Raw genomic sequence first — 23,317 nt, forward strand, 5'->3', positions numbered from 1 at the left:
AGAACAAGAACTAAGATTTAAGAACTTTAAAAAAATGTTCATAGTATAGAACTAGAATAGGACTGTCATTTAAATTCAATAGATTAAGAATTTCAGTGATTTCTAGTTCAAAATTTGCTGCTTTCCATAGACTAAATCTTATTGAACTTTTGTCTTGGTTTAAAAGATGATGTGTGTACTGATTTTGGATATCTCTTTTTAAATCAAAAGTTATTTTCCTATCATATATAGTGCAAGTGTGATTTGCAAGAATACGACCTTGGATTGACATTTAATGCGAGTAATTTAAGAGATAATTAAATCACCCAACAACCATCTTCTTAAGATTGAGAGAAAGGGTTCCAAAGGATATCAAAGGAGCTTCCTTAAGAGGTATGAAGTAGTCTCATTAACTCTACTTGTTCCTATTGTTTGTCTCTTTTAAGGCCACTAAAGCCTCATTCCATTATCAATAAAGAGAATAGTATGCTTCTTATCACCTCTTCTTTATTTTTTTGTTTATCTCTTAGTGTATGCATTGTATCATATATTTTCTTCATTATGAAAACTTGTTTTCTTATTTCAAACTAATCATAACATCTCTTGTTGTGTTATAGTATTACAATGATATATTACAATAAGGTGCATTTTATCCAAACACTTGGAAAAATCAACCAAATAGGAATATTTGATTAACCGGGACTTTAAAAAGAGTGATGATCGTTGTATCTACATTCAGAATGAAGGTAACAATTTCTTATTGGTTTTTGATCTACGAAGATGGAATTCCTCTTTTTAGTGATAATAAGAGATGAGTAAGGTCACTAAGGAAAAAATGAACAAGTAATTGGGTATGAAAGAATTATCATATGTATATGCTTAACATTGAGTGAAATGGGATAGCCCAAGTAGAAAATTATGGTGTGTCAAAAGAGCTACACTCTTTAAATTCTTCAAGAGTTTGATATAATGGAGTAGAAACATGTGGGGACTCCCTCTTTAGTGAGATTCTTGAGTTGTGAAAAGTCATGTTCCAAGAAAACTCGAGATGAGGACAAACTAAGAAGGAAACCATTTTAAATGGTGGGAGGATCATGCATGCATGCTATGAGATGCATTATGTTATAAATTGCATAAGTAGTGGCAGTTGTAAGTAAAGTTTCAGACTTGCATCGTTACATGAATGTAAATTGGGTAGGGGATATGCATGTAATAAAATATACTAATGCTTATTCCCATGTCTTCAAAAGAAATCACAATCCATTGTTTCCTTACTTAGTAGTAAGGAAGAATAAACAACTACAACATAGGTTTCTAAGGAAGTGATATGATTAAGGAGACAATATGTGGACATTGTATCCAAAGAAGGGAGATTGGTTATTTATTATGATATAAAAAGTATCTCTCTATCTTAACTAATGTTAAGAAGAAAATAAGCATTGCTAAATAAGAATAAATTCCCATGAGTTTCATAGTGAGACTTGGTGTTTCATTGTCAATTCTTGAAACACCATGGAATGCAAGAGTCTATCATCTTTGTGACACTAGGAGGGTTGAAGATAAAAATCTCTTTATCTTAGATTTTTCATCTTATAATCACATTGGATCTAGCTCTCAAAATATTTCTCACGCTACTATCTTCCTTGATCTTTTAAGTGAGCAAGACTATGACAATTTTGAAATACTACTCTTAATATGTTTCTAACATAAAAATAAAATATTAAAAAATTACAAATAATCTCTTATTTTCTTAAAATCTAGTAAACCATGTCAATTTTAATAAATTAATTTTAATAAACATCAATTATTATCATTAATAATTATAACAAAATATTATATATATAAAATACGATATCTAAAAACATAATAATCTTCCCATAAAAAAAGAATTGTGGAAAATGTCACAAATGCAATGACAAAATCAAAATCAACAAACAGAAATAAATTCACTCGGTACTACTCTAGAGTTGTGCTACTCTTATCTTCAGGTAAATGGTATTTTACATCGAGGTTTGCTTTGGCACATGATTTTCGTATCTGCACTGGAGAATCTTGGTTTGTGACATCAAGGCTCTCTATTTATGTATAGTTGAGACATCAAAGCTCTTGGGACTTTTGGTTTGTGACATCAAAGCTCTCTATTTATGTATAGTTGTGACATCAAAGCTCTCTATTTATGAATAGTTGAGATATTTAAAGGAAAGAATTATTTTATTTTTAAAATTAGATTAATTATGTTAATAGATTGATAACTGTGATATATTTAGAAATTGGTTTTTTTTCGATTTTTACTGTTTTTAAATAAAAATTTATAATTAGTTTATATTTAATAATGTGATATGTTGAAGCCTACAAGGCTTTGGATTGACAGTGAATGGGTGCACTGTTAAGACACGATAAGTCACTGGTTCCAATCCCCATTAATAATTACCTACCAAAAAAATAATGTAATATATTGACTAATATTAATAATGTCACAATATATTTCACTGATAAAATAAAAAAATCTCTAAACTGCTTTTTAATTTCAAAGAGCCACTCCTATACTTACAAATTCTCAACTTTATTTTATAAATAATATATAAATATTTTAATAATTATCAACATTTATTTCTAACAATGTATCTTTTTCATTTGCTAATTGATTTATTCAGTGTCATTTTGCCAGAAAAAAATTGTTGTGGTTTTCAATGTTAACAAATAAAGATCTCATAGGGTTAGAATTTCAAAACTAACTCACACTTAAATTTTCACACCTTCTGACCTGCCATCGTACTTTTTGTGAAATCACTCTTCGGATACCTCCGATTCATCGGGAATCTTGGACCTTAGCGCTCGTGGCAGTGGTCATTGAGACAGTGTCATCCACGCCCACTTCCATCGCCACTGCTAGTGCTGCCGAATTGACGAGCATATTTCTCTCATTCATCGGAAATCCTGCGCCTCAGCGCTCATGGTGGTGGACGCTAAGCCTGTCATCACCGCGCCCACCTTCATCGCCACTGCCAGTGCTGCCAACTGGAGGAGCACATTCCTCCGGTTTATCGGGAATGCTGTGCCCTCAGCCCTCATTGTGGTGGACGGGTAAGACTGTCATAGCCGCGCCCACTTCCATCGCCACTGCCAGTGCTGCCAACTGGACGAGTACACTATCAACCCGCTTCGTTGTCAACGTCTCTCCTGTTTCGAACTAACGATTTAATGGTGACATAAACCTACCACTGTATCACTGTACCTGTTCAACCTGTTCAGAGAGCGAAGGCTAACCTTCAAACAAAGCCATAGTCTAAGAGTTGTGAGTTTTTCAGAATACTAAATTTAGACAGAAAATTCAAATCAATTTAGTAGCCAACTTAGCAGTGGTACAGTGATTATTAATGAAGTTGTCTATAATGTGACTTTTTGGAAGTTTTTTCGGTGGGTTTTTCCGATCAAAATCCGGTAGCAATTTATTGGAATAGCAAGTTTGATAGCTAGTTTCTACACAATCAAAGCGTCCCAGGGGTTTTCCAGGGTGCTGAATCCAAATATGCAGTTAAAAAACCATTTTAACTACAACAAATCAAGATTTAACCTCAATTTCTTGATTCCGTCACCGGAATCTCCAAAAAGTCACATTATAGACAACTCCATTATTAATGGTTGATTCAATCATTGTTATTTGAAAAAAAAAATTCATCATTGTTATTTAAAAAAAATTACCCAAATAAAATTATTTACAATTGAAATTACTTACAATTGATTTAAAAAAAAAACAAATTTTCACTCTAACTAAATACCATTTTAAACTATTAACATATTTTCTTATACCTAAAAAAAACCCAAACTATTACCTAATCAAAAGCAATTTCACCAAATCTCAGAACAAATGGCAATTTCACCAAATCTCAGAACAAATTGCAGCTATTGCCTAATAAAAAGCAATTTCACCAAATCTCAGGAACAAATTACAATCTACAATTTATTGTAAAACTTTACAATGTTTAACTTTACCCATCTGAACTTTAATTTAATTATGAAGTATAGTTTTTGAATCGACCCAGATTATGGAAATCATCGTATTAATATTTAATTGAAGTATGAAGTATATTATGAAACGATCCAGATTATAGTAAGCGTAATTTTTTTTAACTTTAATTTTTTAATTTTTTGAACAAAAGATTGAAATTGCATAACATTTTATATGTTGAATTCGAAACGAGACAAAACTTCGATAATTGAATAAAAATTTTCACATATTTTAATTAGCCGCCTGAATAATATCTGAGAGGCCCCCATTTGCATGGCGCAGGCGATTACCTATCCAACTGGATCCTCCATCACTCTATCCAGTGACTTCCACACCAAATCGAACTTGCATTATCTGGCAACCTCATTATGAAGATCAACAACAATATTTATGAGGGTCTTCCTAACCACTGTTCATCCAGGCTTTTCATCGTACGATATTAACGATCTTCGTGCCAATCGACGCGTACATGATAGAGCCACGCATTTTCCGATCCAATGACTCCACGATCGTCTCGTTTGGGATTCACACAATTTTTCCTACATGAGAAAATCATTCGCTGGTTGAAAGCCCACCATGGATTGTTGTGGCATATTCTATGAAACAATGCAATCTGCAATATTTTTTTGTTATTCAATTTGAATCCAAAACATCCCCGATGGGGTCCGAGCTTAGAGCTGGATGTCGTCTTTCAAAACGTGTGGCATACCCAACACCGGTCCATCCGTCGTAATTGCATGTCAAGAAAATCGTTCGTATGGTTGGGTTGCTAATCAACGTCGCTTCAATATAAATGCGGGTTGGAGGTTGAAATAAGTTATCATAGTTTTTTTTCATTTAATTTAATAAAATGTTTTTTTATTTAATTTAATAAAATTGTAAAATAAGTTATATGAATATTTGTTTAACATTTTTATTTTTATTTATTTTTAATGATAACAAGTTAATAATTATTTATTTAATATTAAAAGTTATTGAACTTATGTTTTATGTTGAGAGCTATACTTATGGGATATGGCCTTGGTAGGTATAATGTGGCATTGTGCTTGACTGGAATTAAGTGGCATCTCCATTGACTCTGGTTAAGAGGCAAATATTTTGTCTCAATTTGTAAGTTGTGAATGAAGTATTATACGGGCTAATGATTGCAATGTCAGACTCTTGTTGTCAAACTATTTAATAATATTTGTTGATCCTTCCTGGTAAAATCTAATGAAACCTACCTATGTTAACCTTTTACATGAATTGATTTAACATTTATTATCTTACTTTGAATTCATTGATGGTCAGTCTAGATTTGATTTTATTTGATTGTACATTATAGTACTCACTTGAAATCATTGCAATATAAGATTTCAACCAATGAAATATAAGATAAATAAATATTTTTTATTAAAAAATAATAAATTTTAATATGTAAAGTTAAACTATAGAAAATGTGCAAATATTTTTTGTCAAACCCAAACTAATATGGATTTGACCAAAATATCCAATGTGTTATTATATTGTGTTCTCATAAAAGGAGGCCAAACTTGTCATATGATTTTTCAATCATGCAAAGTTTTATATTTACTATCTTATATATATGATAGATTTATCATGGTATCCATGAAGTGTAGACCAATTGATTTGTGTGGGGTTTAAGCCCACTCTTGTTAAAAAAAATATTTGTGAGGGTAAAATTGTAAAAATATATACATGGTTCATTTATTAGATAAAAATAAAAAATGTCAAAATTGAAAAATGAATATGTAATATTTTTTTATATGAATTTTAATTTTTCAATATTTTTATTTTTTAAATTTGATTATAAAATTTAGTGTATTTTAAATATTTATGTTTTTGTTTTTAAAATATATTTCTTAATGGATTTTTTTAATTTTTTTTTTTTTTTTTATTAGAAACCATAAATTTGAATGGTTGAATTTATATAGTTTAATTATTAAGTGGAGCAAGCATACTAGACTAGATATATCTATCTTAGCCAATACAATCAGTAATGGTTAATTACGACCAAATAATGGTATAATAAATTTTGATTATCAACCCTATAAGCAATATGCTCACTAATTAATCAACAGAGTTTGATGTAGAAATAGCATCTGGGTTTTAGAAATCATATCTACCAAAAATAATATATGATGTAGTTTATTGTTGAGTGTTTATTTGTTTTGTTTTTAGTCAACCCCATCTTAAGGAGAGCCTTGGTGTGCATCACTTGTTGATTAAAGAATTGAAGAAATATAGAAAGATTATATGCAACATGGTATATTAGAAAACCAATTTAAATTTATTTTTAAATTGAAATAAACATTGTGTCCCGAGAGTTTTTTAATATTTCTAAATAACTCCCACCTTTAACAAAAGATTTCAATTTTATTACCAAAGTTGTGAAGTCTCTAAATTGAAAAATACTTTTACACCTATTTAATTCAAAATTATCTATTTATAGCTATAATAAACTTTTATATCAAAATTATGTTAAAATAATAAATATTTAAAAAATATATACTAGGCTTACTTTGCCTAACTAAGATAAACTATAAGTAGATATAAAAATATAAATCCATCCCTAATTCACAGATAGAATTGTATATATTAAAACTATAAGCATATATAAAAATATAAATCCATCCCTAATTCACATAGAAAATTGTATATTTCTATCCATTTTATATTTCTATTATTATTTAACTTATACCTATCATTAAAATCAAATTTATTTTATATGAAATTGCATTATTTAAGTTTTTATTACTAAATCATCAATATTCATCTCATCAAACATACATAGTATCACGTACACCAAAGAAATTAACTTGAAGCAATTATGAAAAATTTAAGAAACTACTAAAAATTGGTTATAATTAACCAGCAACATGTACAACAAAGAAATTAACATGAAAAAATTATGAAAAATTTAAAACAGTATTAGAAATTGGTTATATTAAGTTGATAATTTTTTATGTAAGAAAAATGAAAATATTATATCAAGTAAAAGATAAAAATTTATGTCCTAGTGTTATGTTCTTACTAAAAACAATTCAAAATAAAATCTACCAAAATTCCCGTTCATTTTTGGAATAACGATGCCCCATGTATATATACAACTATGCATTATTTTTATTTAATTTTATGGTTTTATTGAAAAGATCTATCCAAATTTTTTTAACAACTATTAGTAATATTAAGTAATACAATTGTGTTTGATAATGTGAGCTATGACTCTTATCAATCGAGATTAAGTCGTGTGTGAATCTATCGTGTTTGATAATGTGAGCTATGGCTCTTATCAATTGAGATTAAGTCGTGTGTGAATTTATCGATGGTATTTACAATAGACCATGCAGTTGTCTTATCAATTTTTTTATTTTTTATTAATATTGAAGTAAAATAATACTAAAATAATATTAAATGAAAAACACAAAAATAATATTAAATGAAAAACACACACACACACATATATATATTAAATAATGGAGGGTACATTATTATAATTATAGTACACATGTCATGTGATTAGAGTATAGATTGATATAATGAGAGTTGTACAAATTGTACACATGTTATTTTTACATATTTTTTTCAAAATTATATTTTTTTTAATTATTTTTTGTAAATTAAAAAATAAAACCCATAAAAATTGTCCATTCAAATCTTTACACCAATGAGGAAATGGAAATTTTGATTTTAATTACAAACCATTTGTATTTATGGTACATAGTAATTAATATTTAATGTTATTTTTCAAATTATTTATATTTATTGTACATAGTAATTAGTGATATAGTACATGGTAATTAATAATGGAGTACACAAAAGTCAATTATTGTCATCATTACACAATAAGAGGAGAGACCTCTCAATCGATCATATTTGAGATAAATAGAAATCAATTTTATTTAAAAATGAAAAAATTAATTTCATAATGTTAAACATTGGATAGGTTTTAAATTTTTTTAGTCAAAGAAAAACTAATACCAAGTCAATGAAAAATTGAATAAGTTATATCTTGTGAGTGACATGTATAATAAGGAGGATGTATGATGTTATTTCTCACACAAACACTTATAATTTTTCCATTGAAATGAAATAGGTATATCTGGGTGGATTGGCTCCGGCCTTTGGAGAACCTGACGTTCTGCGAGTTGTGAGTTTATTGATGAGCACATGAGCTATGGGAAGAATGTTAGTTTTAAAGGGTCACTGCCTAGGACATCTTAAAAGAGTGCTTTGAGAGTATGCTAAGATTTGTATTGCACTCCATATTTAATATAATTGGGATTTGATTGATTCAAAACTTGGTTCAATCACCCTTCACCAAGGTAGGCTTAAACACACATACATAGGCAGATATGCTTATTCCAAGGATAAACGTCTTGATATGGTGGCTGACACATAATCAAATGTACATTAATATGTCGTTGTAGTGAAAATGGAGAGAGACAAAATAAGGAAAGGAATTCAATGCAGAGGGATGGATAACACAAAATCCTAAGCAACAAATAATTATGGAAGGTTAAGGGGATGAAAATGCAGAAATTGTGGAGCACATTTAAGGCTTCTAGCTCTATATTTTCATGGATACATTCTATCACAAAATAAAATTGGTAAATTTGTGATCTCATAAGTACTGTTGGCTACAATATAACACTAGTAAATCTATAATTGCATAGGTACCATTACTACCCTATAACATAAGTAAATATGTAATTTAAGAGTGAAACCAACAACTTCTTTACACAATTTTAGAGGAAGGTAAACATACGTGAAATGATAAATAAAGGGGAACACATACTACACATTACTCCGCCTGGAATCACCAAATATGCTTCATTAATCTTTGAAAATGGAGTCCATATCATAGGTCTAACACATTTGACATTTGTATAAGCATTAGCACCTCATGAAAAAGTCGTTGAACCAAGAGTTGGGACCTCTTTCTATACATAGAACTCAGAACATCTACAAAAATAGATTTCAAATCTTTGGGAACAAGATTTGGGAACCTTTAAAATGAGCTTCTTCCCCCAATCTATAAGGAAACATAGTTACCAATCAAACAAGAACTAGTAACTCAAAACGGGTATTCTAGCCCAAAAACCTAAAAAAAAACATGAAAAAATAGGATGAAAATGAAAAGTGTTGATGATGGAATAACATTTTTTTGGTATAATTTCAACTTTTTTTAAAAATGGTAGTAAAAACAAAATTTTAACCAAATTTTTGTGTGCAAAAACCACCCTAAAAAAAATGTTGATGCTCGAACAACGTTCGTTCGTTTGTTTGTTTGTTTGTTTGTTTGTTTTTTTTTTTTTTTTTGCTCAGGGTTAATTTCCAACATTTTTTAATAATGACGTTAAAAATAAAATATCATAACTCTGAAAATCTTTAAATTTCCAACAAATTTCAAGCATGAACTTGAGAAAAAATACTTATAATTGTTTTCAACTATAGCAATAAAGATAAAATATTCATGACTTGGAAAAACATTAAAATATTGACAAATTTTCAACTATGGAATTAAAACCAAAGAATAAGACTACAAAAAAAATTAAGTTTTCAAAATATTTCAAAATGGTAGTAAAAATAAAATTTTAACCAAATTTTTGTGTGCAAAAAACACCCTAAAAAAATGTTGATGCTGGAATCATGTTTTTTTTTTTTTTTTTGCCAGGGTTAATTTTTCCAACATTTTTTAATAATGGCGTTAAAAATAAAATATCATAACTCTGAAAATCTTTAAATTTCCAACAAATTTCAAGCATGAACTTGAGAAAAAATACTTATAATTGTTTCAACTATAGCGATAAAGATAGAATATTCATGACTTGGAAAAACATTAAAATAATGACAAATTTTCAACTATGGAATTAAAACCAAAGAATAAGACTACAAAAAAAATTAAGTTTTCAAAATATTTCAAACATGACATTATGGAAAAACAATAATGACTAAAAAAACCTTAAAAAACAATAGAAAAAAAACAATAAAAAAGTAAAAAAATTCAAAAGTAACTTGTAAAAATAAAAAACTAAAAAAGAAGAAGAAAAAATATCAAATTATTCAAATATTCAAAAAAAACACACAAAAAATAATAATACAAGAAAACAAATTTTCAAATATTGCAAAAAAATAAAAACAATAAAAAAATGTAAAAAAAAAAACAAAACAAAACTATATAATGTAAAAAAATCAAAATTTATTCATAAAATTTAAAAATTTAAACAAAAAATTAAAAATTAAAAAAAAAAATTAAAAATGGAAAATATTTCAAAAATTTAACATAATTTAAGAAAAAGAATAACAAAAACAAATAAAAAAACATTTTCTTTGAAGCTAAAAAAAAATGAAACAAAATAATAAAAGAAAATGAAAATGAATATAAAAACAATAACGAAATTAAAATAAAACATTCAAAAAAAAATATTATAATACAAATCATAAAAAAGAAAGTTAAAAAAGAAATTGAAAAAAAGAACTGAAAAAAGTCCATGGGGTCATAGGGGTCGATTTCTGAAATCGGCCCCTGCCACCGTAGGGCCTGATTTAAAAAAAGAAAAAAAAATGAAAAAAAAGGCCCTAGGGTGGTAGTTGCTGATTCCGAGAATCAATCCCTGCCATCCCAGGGCCCGATTTAAAAAAAAAAGAAAAAAAAAGAGACCTTGGGGTGGCAGGGGCTGATTCCCGGAATCAACCCCTTCCACCCCAGGGACTTTTTTTAGCGTTTTTTTTTCCTCGCAACCAAGTCGACCCGGGGGTGGGCTGGGAAGGAACTGTGTGTAGATACCTCCCCACCCACCCTCGCGGCCCAGCCGGCTCAGGGGTAGCAGGCACCGAATTCGGGAATTGGCCCCTACCATTCCCGCGGCCCAGCCAACTCGGGGACCGATTCCAGGAATTGGGCCTTGCCACCCCCGGGCCGGTTGGGCCACGTGGCTGGGCGAGGAGGGAGCTAGAACTGGCCCTGCCACCCCTGGGAATTTTTTCAGGTTTTTTTCATTTTTTTAAATGATTTATATTCTAATGTTTCTATTTAATATTTAAATTTTGTTTTTTAAATATTTGTTATTTTAATGTTTAATTTTTTTTAATATTAATTTTTTTCTTTTTAATATTAATTTTATAATTTTTTTTCATTTTAATTTTTATTTATTTTTATTAATTTTATTTTATTTTATTTTATATTTTTAACTTCAAAGTTTTTTATCTTTTATTTTATTTTTTTCTTATATTGTATTGTATTTTTTAAATATTCTCCATTTTTTTTTTAATTTTTAAATTTTACGACGAATTTTTTTTTTTTTTACATATTATAGTTTTTTTGTCTTTTTTATATATTTTTTATATTTGATTTTTTTTTGTCATGTTTTTTATTTTTTATTTTATGTTTTATTACTTGTATTATTTTTTGTGTTTTTTTTAATGTGTTTTTTTTTTAAATTTGCTTTCTTTTGCATTATTTATTGTGTTTTTTATTATTATTATTATTTTTGAATATTTGAGCTTTTTGATATTTTTTATTGTTTTTTTTTACAAGTTTTTTTTTTTTTACTTTTTTATTGTTTTTCTTTTTTAATATATTTTTTTATATTTGATTTTTTTTGTCATGTTTTTTTATTTTATTTTATTTTTTTATGTATTATTATCAACATGAAAATCACTAACATTAAAAAAAATATTTACACTTAACACATTAGAAAATTTAAAGTGTAAAAAATAAGCCCTCTAAACGAAAAGGGTTGATATTGCAATAGCGCTTTTCAAAATCAAGATGTAAATCACTAACAAAAAAAATGTTCATACTAGATACATAAAAAAATTTAAAGTGTCAAAAATAAGCCCTCTAAAAAAATTTATGTTGATGCTGCATCAACACTTTTCAAAATCAGCATGAAAGTCACTAACCAAAAAAATGTTCATACTAGATACATAAAAAAATTTAAAGTGTCAAAAATAAGCTCTCTAATTTTTTTTTTATTGATGCTCCATCAACAGTGTTCAAAATCAGCATGAAAATCACTAACATTTAAAAAAAAATGTTCATACTTGATACATAAGAAAATTTAAAGTGCCAAAAATATGCTCAAAAAAATATTTATTTATTTTGAATTGCCACTTTTCAAAACCGAGTGATTTTTTTCTACATCAAAAAAATGGGTACTAGATCATTTTCTTGTTTGTTTGGTAACTATGTTAAGAGAGGGGGAGCTTGGAACAACAATTACAAAATATCTTCTAAAGTTACAGTTGTATAATCAACTAGTTGTCTCCACATGTGCATATTCAAATAATTACATAACAAATTGATACCTTCTTTAAAATGCAACAAATTACAGAATAAGAAACATGGGAAAATTACATGATGGTCACAACAAAATATGTCCATGTTGATTCCTATGATCACCTATGATCAGGCCGCATCTCTACCAAGGCATTCCTCTACTTTTAACGGTCGATATGTTTGTCGCTTTCTCCCCTTAATTGCTTGAATTTCCCACTTTCTGGAGCTAGAAGAGATCAACTATGGTGCCATTAGTGGTGTTGTGTAACATAGTTGTCGACCCATCCATCTGCATACACTCTCGGCCATACTTATCAAAACCCAATATATCTCGTAAATCTTATAAAATATTGTTACGAAAAAATAGAACTCTGATGCCCTTGGCTCCTCTTGCTTAAGCTCCTTTATCACTTCTCAACCATGGGACCACTGCTTGCAACCAAAGGCTTAATACATAGGCGTTGCAATAACGAAGCCTTCTATCCTTATAGCTTCATTTCAAATGAAATTCTAAAAACATAAAGTTCTGATGCCTTCAAGTTGTTCTTCCATTGGCCCTCTTCCTATTCATCCCATGGGACTGGATGTGACCTTAAGCTCAACACTTAGGTGCTAAAGCCTTTGGGCTCCTATTGGGGCCTATCTCCCTTTGTAATTTGAGCTTCACCCTTGGTTCTTTGGATAGTCATGACCAAGCACCACCATATATCAGAGCCCCTCTTCATCATAACTTTTCCAAATTAGAATTTACACAGGAGTTACGAAATTCACATCCCCGATACGACCCATAGCGCTTAGGTGCTAAATATTTCCTGCGCCCTTGGTTCTCTGGAGTTTCCATGACTGAGTGCCATATAATATCGAAGCCCTCTTCATCGGAAGTTTTCAAATTAAGAATTAATCTTGGAATTACAAAAACTCCCACTTCCGATGGGCTCATAACTCTTGGTGCTCTACCCCAGCTCTGCGCCCTTGGTTCTTTGGATCTTTCGTGACCAACTACCACATGAGTTTATAGCTCCTTCCATCAAAGGTTCTTCAAATAAAAGTTATGATGGCCTTTCCCTCCGAAATGTAGACCTCTGAAGTGACATCATGCTTACATCCTCATCTCCACGTGGTGCCTCCTGGGTAGTGACACATGTCACCCAGATTTGCAACTTTAAGCCTTCCAAAATGTTGAAATCGCCTGCCACGTGTCCTTGTCCTACCACGTCATGCTAACGTAATCTTCCTTGTCATCTTCTCGTAACCAACTATCTATTGCCATGTGTCCAATTTTGAGGAGAGGGAATGGGTCCCTAGGGTCCTTGGTTTTGTGCTAGTTTCCTTTATACTTTTGTGACCAAGCGACAGTCATATATTGAAGCCCTCTTCATCAAAACTTTTTCCAAAATAGTTCCGATGCTTTCAACCTTTGATATTCCTTCTTAGTGCTTAGGTGCTTTGTCCAACTCTGTGCCCTTGGTTATCTGAAGTCTTTGTGACCAAGTGCCAACATATATCGAAGCCCTCTTCATTGGAATATTTTCAAAAAGGAATTAAAAGTAAGTTATGATGGAAACTGTTGTCCTCCACAATATCCCAAGGCTTAGAAAGGAGATCAAAGGAGGTAACCTTAGACCACTTAGGGTTTAGTAGCTAGCCCTGTCAAACTAGAGAGGGCTCTTTCTATGAGCTCACAGCCAATGATGACTGGAGTGGGAAAAAAGATATTAGGCTAGATATGTTCTGCTCTAGGGTTTTGAACATTTTAGGGTTTTGCTAGATTAGGAGTGAAAATCAAGGAACTAGGTCAAAAGATCAAAGGTTTCAATTGCAAGAGATATAAAGGAGCAGGGTACATATGCCTTTATGATACTTTAGGGTTTTGTCGATATAGTGTAGGGTGGAAAAACAAAGATCAAAATGAGCATGGAAAGCATGAATTCATTTATTAGAAGATAGGTGACATAAACAAGAAGTTCCTAACAAAATAAAGCTTAAAACTAAGAATTATGTTTAAAACCTCTTAGGAAAATCACTAAAAAGCATAGAAAATGAAAGAAGATGGATTTATCATTCATATAAAATGATAACAGATAGAAAAAATTATCACAAAATCACAACACAAGAAATCCTGAATAATAGTTGCAACTGTCCTTTGATTTTCTGCAAAAGTAATGATGTACAAGCTCCAAGAATTCTACTCACTGATGACCAACGTGTTCTATGACTGAAAAATAAATACATATAGAATAAAAAACCATGTTCCCCTCTCTCAGGGTCGAATCCTTCAGTTTAGGATCTGATTATATGAAGTTCTCAACAAAACCCTAATGTCTAGGGAGGTTAAAACAAATCCTCCTTTTAAACTTTGATTGAACTGCTCCTCATAAATGAGCCCTAAATTTACATGAAAATAACTCTAACAATATTATTTACCTCTCATTACATCATAATTACATCAAACACAATTAATTACATCATGAAAACTCGAAACTAGCTGATAGAACTAAGAAATCTGAGTTTCAGGCAAAAATGTAGCGAATTTCTCTAAAAATGTAGCGTGCCAGGCAAAAACGTAGCATGCAACTTGTGAGGGACTTTTGGAGGGGTTCTTGTGCTCCAAATTTAGCTCATGATATATCATTGGAAAGCTCAGTCTGTTTAGTACACCATAGAGTCCTTACACACTGAAAAAAATTGGTTCAATTCTCCTAAACTTAATTCTCCCATAGCTACTCCAAAAACGTAGTGTGATGACCAAAAAGAGGGCAGAAAGGTGTTTTTTAGGAACTTTTTGGACTTTTTGACTTGCCAGATCATGTTGTAGTGGAAGTCTAGTTTGCTAGGATTGATGTAGAGGTCAAAATCTATCCAGAACACATCCATTTGTCAAATAGAGGCCCCCAACAAAAAGGTAGTGTGGGCCACACTAACTTTTCTGGCCAAAACATGCAAAAAATTGCAAAAATGCCCAAAAACTCAAAAATTTGCCAAAATTGCTCAAAATTTTCTCCAATGACCCTCCGAACGATAAGTCAAACTATGGTTTTGATTGATAACAACTGTTTTTGAATTATGAAGGAGGATCTCCGACGAAAATGGCGGAACCCTAACCCTAGCATCGATACTGGCTCGTTTTTCTCCATGGCGATGATCGGTCTGAGTGCAGGAATCACGGACCATTGACTGGCAGCTACGCGACAACCATTTCACGGGTTTCTTGGCACCTGGGTTACTTTGCGGTCCCCTTCCATCCGTCATCCCAGCGCACAGGTTTTCCTTACTTTCCGTCGGGCGGTCCCCTGGTCGGTTTCTCTGGGGCATCTCTGTATTGACAGGCAGTATGGGTGATGAGGACCTCGTGGACTACGAGGCGGACCCCATGCCTCACCAGGACATCTGGGCATATAATAAACGGCCTTCCATGAAGCCCCGGAGTATTGAGCTTGCCTCTGAGACAGCTGCCTCATCCTTACACCCGCAACTGTCGCACTCAGGGAAGAAGAAACCCTCGGACTTTAATCTGGCCGACCTTCCGGCCCTCGAATGCCCGCCCCTTTCACCAGCAACGCTCCATCTATTGGGTTCCTGTTTGCAGACCTCGCCTTCATTTGATTCACCGCTACAGAACCCTTCTCAACCCTCCTTACCGACTCCCCCTCCGCCTCCACCGTCCTCACATCCTCCCTCCGTCTCATTAATGCCGCAGAACCCCCTGGATACATTGCGTCCCCCCCGTTCACTGCTCCCGGGCACAAGCAGTATTGGCCCTCGCTCCCCCATCCGCTCGGGCTGTTTTAACACTCCGTTGCTCCCAGTTCGTTCTGCGGGATCCGCACAGCACAGCTCATCTGATCCGTGCCGCAAACTTCTAAAGGATCTCCCATTTGGAAAGCGCTCAGAGAAACTGAAAAAAGGCAAGTGCCTTCGCGCTATAGATTCTGATATCAACATCACATTTGGCGAAGACGCTCAGATGGCGGATGTTTTGGAAACTGCCCGTAAAGTCCTGGTCGGTAGGGTAAGGGGTCGTACCTACTCGGTGGAAAGACTCAAGCTATGGACGGAGGAGATATGGGGCACTCTTCTAAAAGAACTCCCTGAGATCAGGGTCCTCGCGAGGGGCTGGTTCGCATTGCACTTCCACAGGCCTGAATACACCCAATGGATACTCTCCCAATATTGGCATATTGAGCTGGCACCAGTCCTGCTAAAGCGCTGGGATCCTCTTTTCGACCCGGAGCGTGAACAATTGGGGGCTGGACCTATCTGGGTTCGTCTTCCTGGATTGCCCATGCAATTTTGGACCCCGCAAGTCTTCAAGAGAATTGGTGACGCTCTGGGCACTTACCTGGAGCATGACAAATCCTATGAGAAAACTGGAATCATGACAATGGCTCGCATCCTCGTTCATCTTGACACCAGGCCGGGACTGGAGGAGAAAATCACACTGCATCACAGACATTTCTCGCGCAAGCAGCTGCTGGACTACGAAGGTGTACCATTTCGATGTCGAAGATGCCATAAAATTGGCCATCTCTACAAGGACTGCCCTCTGATTTCGGGGGTGACATCCGAGGATACCAAAGGCCCCAGACAGCAGCCTACAGTGGATCAAAACATAGGAGTAAATATTCCTATGGAAGGGGAGCCGACTCAAAATGAGACTCCAACAAAGGTGGCCACTGAAGGCGCCAAGAAGAACACCAGAAGAAAGGCTACATCTACGCCTGCCCCGCCGCGCACCCGTTCCAAGACCGCGGAGACTGTTACATCTCATCCGGGTAATGTATCTATTCCCATCAGTTCTCATAATTTTTCTGAAGTTTTGCATTCTGTTATGCACTCCTCTATGCGGTCCCCTCAAAATGATCAGGCACCTTTTCCCTCCATCCCCTGCACTATTGCTCCCCCTCCACCCACCTTCTCCACCACACCCTCCTCTCACAAATTGGAGCTGGGCCTCCCCGATCCCTCATCCTCCCCGGTCGGCTCCGGATCACACCCCTACCATCTCAGACCCCGGGCCCGATCCAGATTGCTTGGTCTGGGTTCATCCCCTGGACGATACCGCAAGCCAAAGAGGGGTCGACCATCTAAAATCAACTCGGCCATACAAAACGTTGTTGCTGATGTCGCCCAGGGGCGACAATACACCATTGAACGGGCACTTAGAGCAATTGAGCCCCTGACTTGTGGTTCCCCATGATCTGGCTCTCCTACAATTGCAGGGGATTAGCCAACCCCAAAAAACGTTTGGCTCTGAAAAGACTTATGCATGAATCCAGATGTGATATTATATTCCTTCAGGAAACCTTATGCACATCAGAGGTGGCGGTGCGAACCCTACAGGCTCTTCACCCAGGTTGGATATTCCATGGTATGGATGCAAGTGGCCGATCAGGTGGTCTGGCCATTGGCATAAATCCAAGAAAAAGCAGGCCTCTCTCCACATGGGGGGGCAGAGGTTTCCTCGGCATGGACATTTTCATGGGTGAACTGGGTTTCCCTATCAGGATTATTAACATTTATGGACCTAACCTGAATAGGCTATCATTCTGGCAAAACTTTCTGAATGGCAATCACATTACACAGAATACAGTGCTGGGGGGCGATTTCAATTTCTCCCTGGGGGTTGGAGAATCCTGGGGACATCATGCTCAGATTGATCCTATCGCGGATCAGATGAATATGCTAATTGATGCACATAGACTTGTGGATATTCCTATGAATAAGAAGCTCCCAACTTGGCACAATCAGCGAACCGGGGAGGCAGCTCTGGGGCGGCGTTTGGACAGATTTATGATGCATGAGGATCTGATTCCTTTTTTTCCCCTATATAGACAATGGGTCAGCACAGGTGGTCTTTCTGATCATCACCCGATACTACTTCAGGTCAGCGATGCAAAAATCAAGCCCCGATCCCCATTCAAATTTTTTGCTGGATTCCTCAAAGATCCGGATTACATTAATATGGTCTCGGAATACTGGGGATCGCAACCTCCTCTGAGAGAGCAGCGGAAAGCGATGGATTTTTGCGATAGACTAAATGAGCTAAAGAAATTGACTGAGACCTGGGCGAGGAGAAAGCGTCTCAGCGATGAACAGCTGCTTATTGATACTGAAGCACAGATAGCTCAATTGACAGACGAAAAAGGGACTGGCTACCTAACTGAAGCATCGAAATCATTACTGAACCAGCTGATTGGGAAAAAATCAAAGATCCTACAAGAAAAAGAGGAGCTGTGGAGGCTTAAAAGCAGAGCCATTTGGCTCAAAGCTGGAGACAGTAATACCAAATATTTCCATAACCTTGCGAATGGCAGAAAGGCATCAAACACTATTTGGAAATTGCCAAGTGAACCAGATGGTTGGGCTTCCACGCACCAGCAACTTGCCAAATTGGGGGTTTCACATTTCAAGCGACAATTCACTGCTCCGAATGACATCAATCTTCCTGACATCATCAATCTTGCAGGCCATTTCCCTAGCTTTGTGGGTCAGGAGGATATTGAAGACCTCATACAACCTGTTACCAAACAGGAGTTGGAAAGCACCCTCAAATGGTTCAAGAAAGATAAGAGTCCGGGGCCGGACGGATGGCCAGTGGATTTCTATCTTGCTTTCTATGATCTGCTGGGTGAGGACTTATTGGAGGTCATTGAAGAGAGCCGGACCACAGGGCACATCCATCCCCCTATGAACTACACCTTCATTGCCCTGATTCCCAAATCAGATGACCCTACTTCCTTCAATGATTTCCGTCCTATTTCATTATGCAATTGCCTCTACAAAATTATTGCTAAAATCATTGCAAACCGCATAAAACCTATTCTGTCCTCACATATCTCTGCTGAACAGGTTTCCTTCCTCCAAAACCGCCACATCCAAGAGGCTATTGGCACTGCCCAAGAAGCCTTACATTCCATAAAGCATAAGAACCTCAAAGGCATATCTCTAAAGATCGACCTTGAAAAGGCATTTGATAAGGTAAACTGGCTCTATTTGAAGATGATTCTCACACATTTGGGCTTCCCCCACATTCTTATAAACTGGATAATGGGTTGCATATCTTCTGTCTCCTTCGCTATCCTCATCAATGGCTCGACCTCTGCTCGCTTCAACATCAACAGAGGAATCAGACAAGGCTGCCCTCTTTCCCCACTCCTCTTTCTTATTGTTATGGAAGGGCTTAGTAGGCTCATTGCAACTGCAAAAAGGAATGGAGACTTCAGTGGACTCAAAATCACTGAGCAGTACTACCTCACTCATCTACTGTTTGTTGATGACATCCTAATCTTCTTGAATGGAAGTGTCCGGGACTCCATTGCCCTAAATGATATTCTTCAACTATTCTGTAAGGCTACGGGAATGGTGATCAATAGAGAGAAATCAACCAGGTCCACGGCGGGGTGCACATATCAGGAATCACAGCTGGCGACTCAGCATTTCCCCTTCTTGGAAATCAATTTGCTGGATGGCATCAAATATCTTGGCTTTAGACTAAAGCCAGATGGTTACAAAATAGAGCACTGGTCTTGGCTCATCAACAAAATAGAAAAAAGGATAAATTGCTGGCATCATCGTCTCCTATCTAAAGCAGGTAGACTTCTGCTGATTAAATCTGTTCTTGAGGCTACCCCAGTATACTGGATGTCCCTCACATGGATCCCAAAGGGCATTCTCCAAAAAATTCAACAAATATGCAACAGATTCCTTTGGAATGGAAACAAAAAAGGGAAGATTTTTGCCTGGACGAGATGGTCATTGGTCACTACACCAAAGAGATGGGGAGGGTGGGGCCTTAAAGCTCTTCAGGAATTTGCACAAGCGTTGACAACCAAGCAGGGCTGGTCACTAATCAAACAGAACAGTCTTTGGGTGGAAGTCATACACCAGAAGTATATTTGGCCCTCAAACATCATTGACTGGATCCGAAGACCCCATTGGAACCGTCAAGGCATATCTGCGATCTGGAAGGCCACTCTAAATGCTCTACCCCTTATTAGAGACAATCTTTTATGGTGTATTGGTAATGGCTCTCAAGTCCGCATAGGCTTAGATCCTTGGCCTGGCTCTGGGAATGCGCACATACTGCCGGAAGGGCTGGTTTGATATCTTAACAACAGGGGCATTAAATACCTTGCGCAGATTGGAGATCAACAACATTCTTCCATCTTCTCACAGGCATGGATAACAGACCGACAGTGGCAACTGACAGATGAATGGAACTCTAACTAGAAAGAGTACATACAGGCACTAACAGAATCGCACATCAGACTAAAAGAGGAAGAGGATGAGCTAATCTGGGCGGTTGCCAAATCTGGTAATTATGCGCCGAAGATCGGATACTACAAGCTGATTGAGGCAAAGAATCCAGACTCTCATAAAAGCTGGTGGTCAGCTCTCTGGCACCTACAAGCTCAACCAAGAACTCGACTTCTCATGTGGAACATTCTTGCAGATAAATTACCTACTGGTTCCAACCTCAGGAAAAGGGCTTTTGCTGGACCAACATGGTGTGTACTTTGCAGAAAAGAGGAAGAAACATCCCTACATCTATTTCTTACCTGTGAGGTCACAAAGGATCTATGGAATCAGGTCACCCAGGCTCTTAATATAAATACAGCTTGGCAGGGGGAAGATATACCTTCGGCCTGGGAACAGTGGTGGATCGCAGTGGCATCAGAAAAGTCCAGGAACTTACCACTTTTGGTGTCCTGGTATATCTGGAATAGGCGGAATGCAATCATCTTTGAGGACTGCATTGCAAATTGGAACCTTCTCCCACCTTCCATATGTGCGGCATATATGGAGATTCCCTTTGAAAACAAACAGAATACCCCCAAGAACATTATGCCAGAAATCATAAACAAGGATATGCCGTGGGCATATTTTGATGGAGCAGCTCCGAGACAAGGCTGTGGGGGGGGCATACTATTTCATCTATCAGACTCACACTACTTTCATCTGAGATTGGGACTCGGTCCGGGTACAAACAACCATGCTGAACTAATTACACTGAGACATCTCCTTTACTTTGCTTTGTCCAAAAACTGTCGACAACTACAAATTTTTGGGGACTCAAAGATTGTGATTGATTGGGTTAACAACAAATCCATCTGTCATGCATATTCATTGAAACATATCTTGGAAGAAATTGTTTTTTTCAAAACACATTTTGACCAGATCACTGTTTCTCACATTTACAGGGAAAGAAATTCAACTGCTGACCGGCTCTCGAAAGAAGCGGCGGATCGTCCTCTAGGAGATTGGCTGATCGAGGAACACAATCCAGATGGGATGCACAGATTTTTCCATCGTCCATATATTGATGGCCTCCCTCAGGGTGGCGATGCCCCCATCTAATTTTTGCTCTGCTATGATATTTATTGTATATAACAGACACAGCTCAGATGTTTTTATTGCACCTGTATAGCGGATAGACTTTACAGAACTATTTATTTTGTTCTGAGACATTGCACTTTCTCTGTGGGATACAGTACCACCGTATCTCTGTGGGTATTTTGATGTAATTTTGTTTTCTGAACAGTGGTGAAAACCACACTACAGCATATGCCAATGGCATCAACAGCATGTAATTTCTTATTAATAGAAATTATGAATTCTCTTTCTTCGGAAAAAAAGATAAGTCAAACTATCAAGGATGCGTCAATAAGTGATTCCAAGTTATCCTTCTCCTTGAGCTTCTCTAGGGTTTTCTTGAGTTTTGCCTTCATGCTCTTAACCCTAATTTGACAAATCTTGTTCCCAGTGTAGTAATGCCTAGCCATGTGCCTTTGCAAGTTGGTGGCCCTATTGGCCCTTTCAAGGAGTTTCTCCAAGTGGCAATTGACCTTATCCAACAAATACTCCCTATCTTTCTCAACATCTTGTTTAATAGATGGGTTAATGTCTAGTTGCTCCAAAGGTGTAGATGGTTCACTTATTTGGTCTCCTTTCGCCTTCATGCCCTTGGTTCTAAGCCTCTTTGGCTTGAATTGAACTTCAGTTTCCTCCATTTTTTCTTAATCAATGACTTTCTTACCTTTTCCTGCCTCATCCTCTTCACCCATTCTAGGTTTTGACATTATCATCTGATTCACTTTGAGTTTCCTATTTTCCTACTGCAAAAAATCAATCATGTAGTTGGCTTTAGCCAAATCATCTTTCAAATATCTAATATTAGCCTCTTTCTCCATGACAAGTTGCTTCAATGGTTTGCCCCTATTTTTCATGAACATTTTCATGGAGTGATGTCTCATGGTAATTTGGAGATTCTTCCCATCAACTTAAATAGGCTTGGCCCTTTCCTCTCCTCTAGGAGCAAACACAAGACTCTTCCCTCTGATATAGGTCTTCGTGATTTCTACCCTAGGTGTCTTCTTTACTGGAACTCTTCTAAATGAGCCAACCTCCCTTGGTTTGGATGATGTTGGTGGTGTACTGTGGCTAGTAGGCTAACTAGTAGAAGGTAGAAAATTTGTGGATTGCATGAAGGTTTCCCAAGAGATTTTCTTCTGTCCAAGCTGGTGTAAGACAATGACTTCAATTAGAGCATGATGGTAGAGACTAGCTTGTGTAGAAATTTTGAATAATATGACACTTATTCACAGAGATTATCCCGATTATACACTATTGCGGAATACATGCATAATACATAACCTCCTCTATGTTGATCATCAATTTAGCAGCATCAAAAACAATGAACACATTAACACTGTACGTAACCCGGGGAAAGCTTAGAGCTGAAAACCCCACAATATCTATATATTAATGATTGTGAACATGTAACATTACATAGTACAATACTCCTCACAAGTTCTCAGTACTATCTCCACCTGTTACACACAAAACTAGTTTAGATCCGAACAAGTCACAGGTTAAAATCTCCTCCGCTGCTTTGCCTGCCTCCACTGCACAATGCTTCAAGAGAATCACTCACTCTGAAAATCACATGAGCACAGGCTATAATACTTGGTATTGGCCCACACTACGCAGTTCTCATTGGCATTACTCAATCCCTTTGATTGTGCAAGATCTCATGCACAACTATA

Source organism: Pinus tabuliformis, chromosome Q (assembly GCF_031772625.1).
Source record: "Pinus tabuliformis cultivar Carrire ecotype Pingquan chromosome Q, CPIR1, whole genome shotgun sequence".
Taxonomy (NCBI): domain Eukaryota; kingdom Viridiplantae; phylum Streptophyta; class Pinopsida; order Pinales; family Pinaceae; genus Pinus; species Pinus tabuliformis.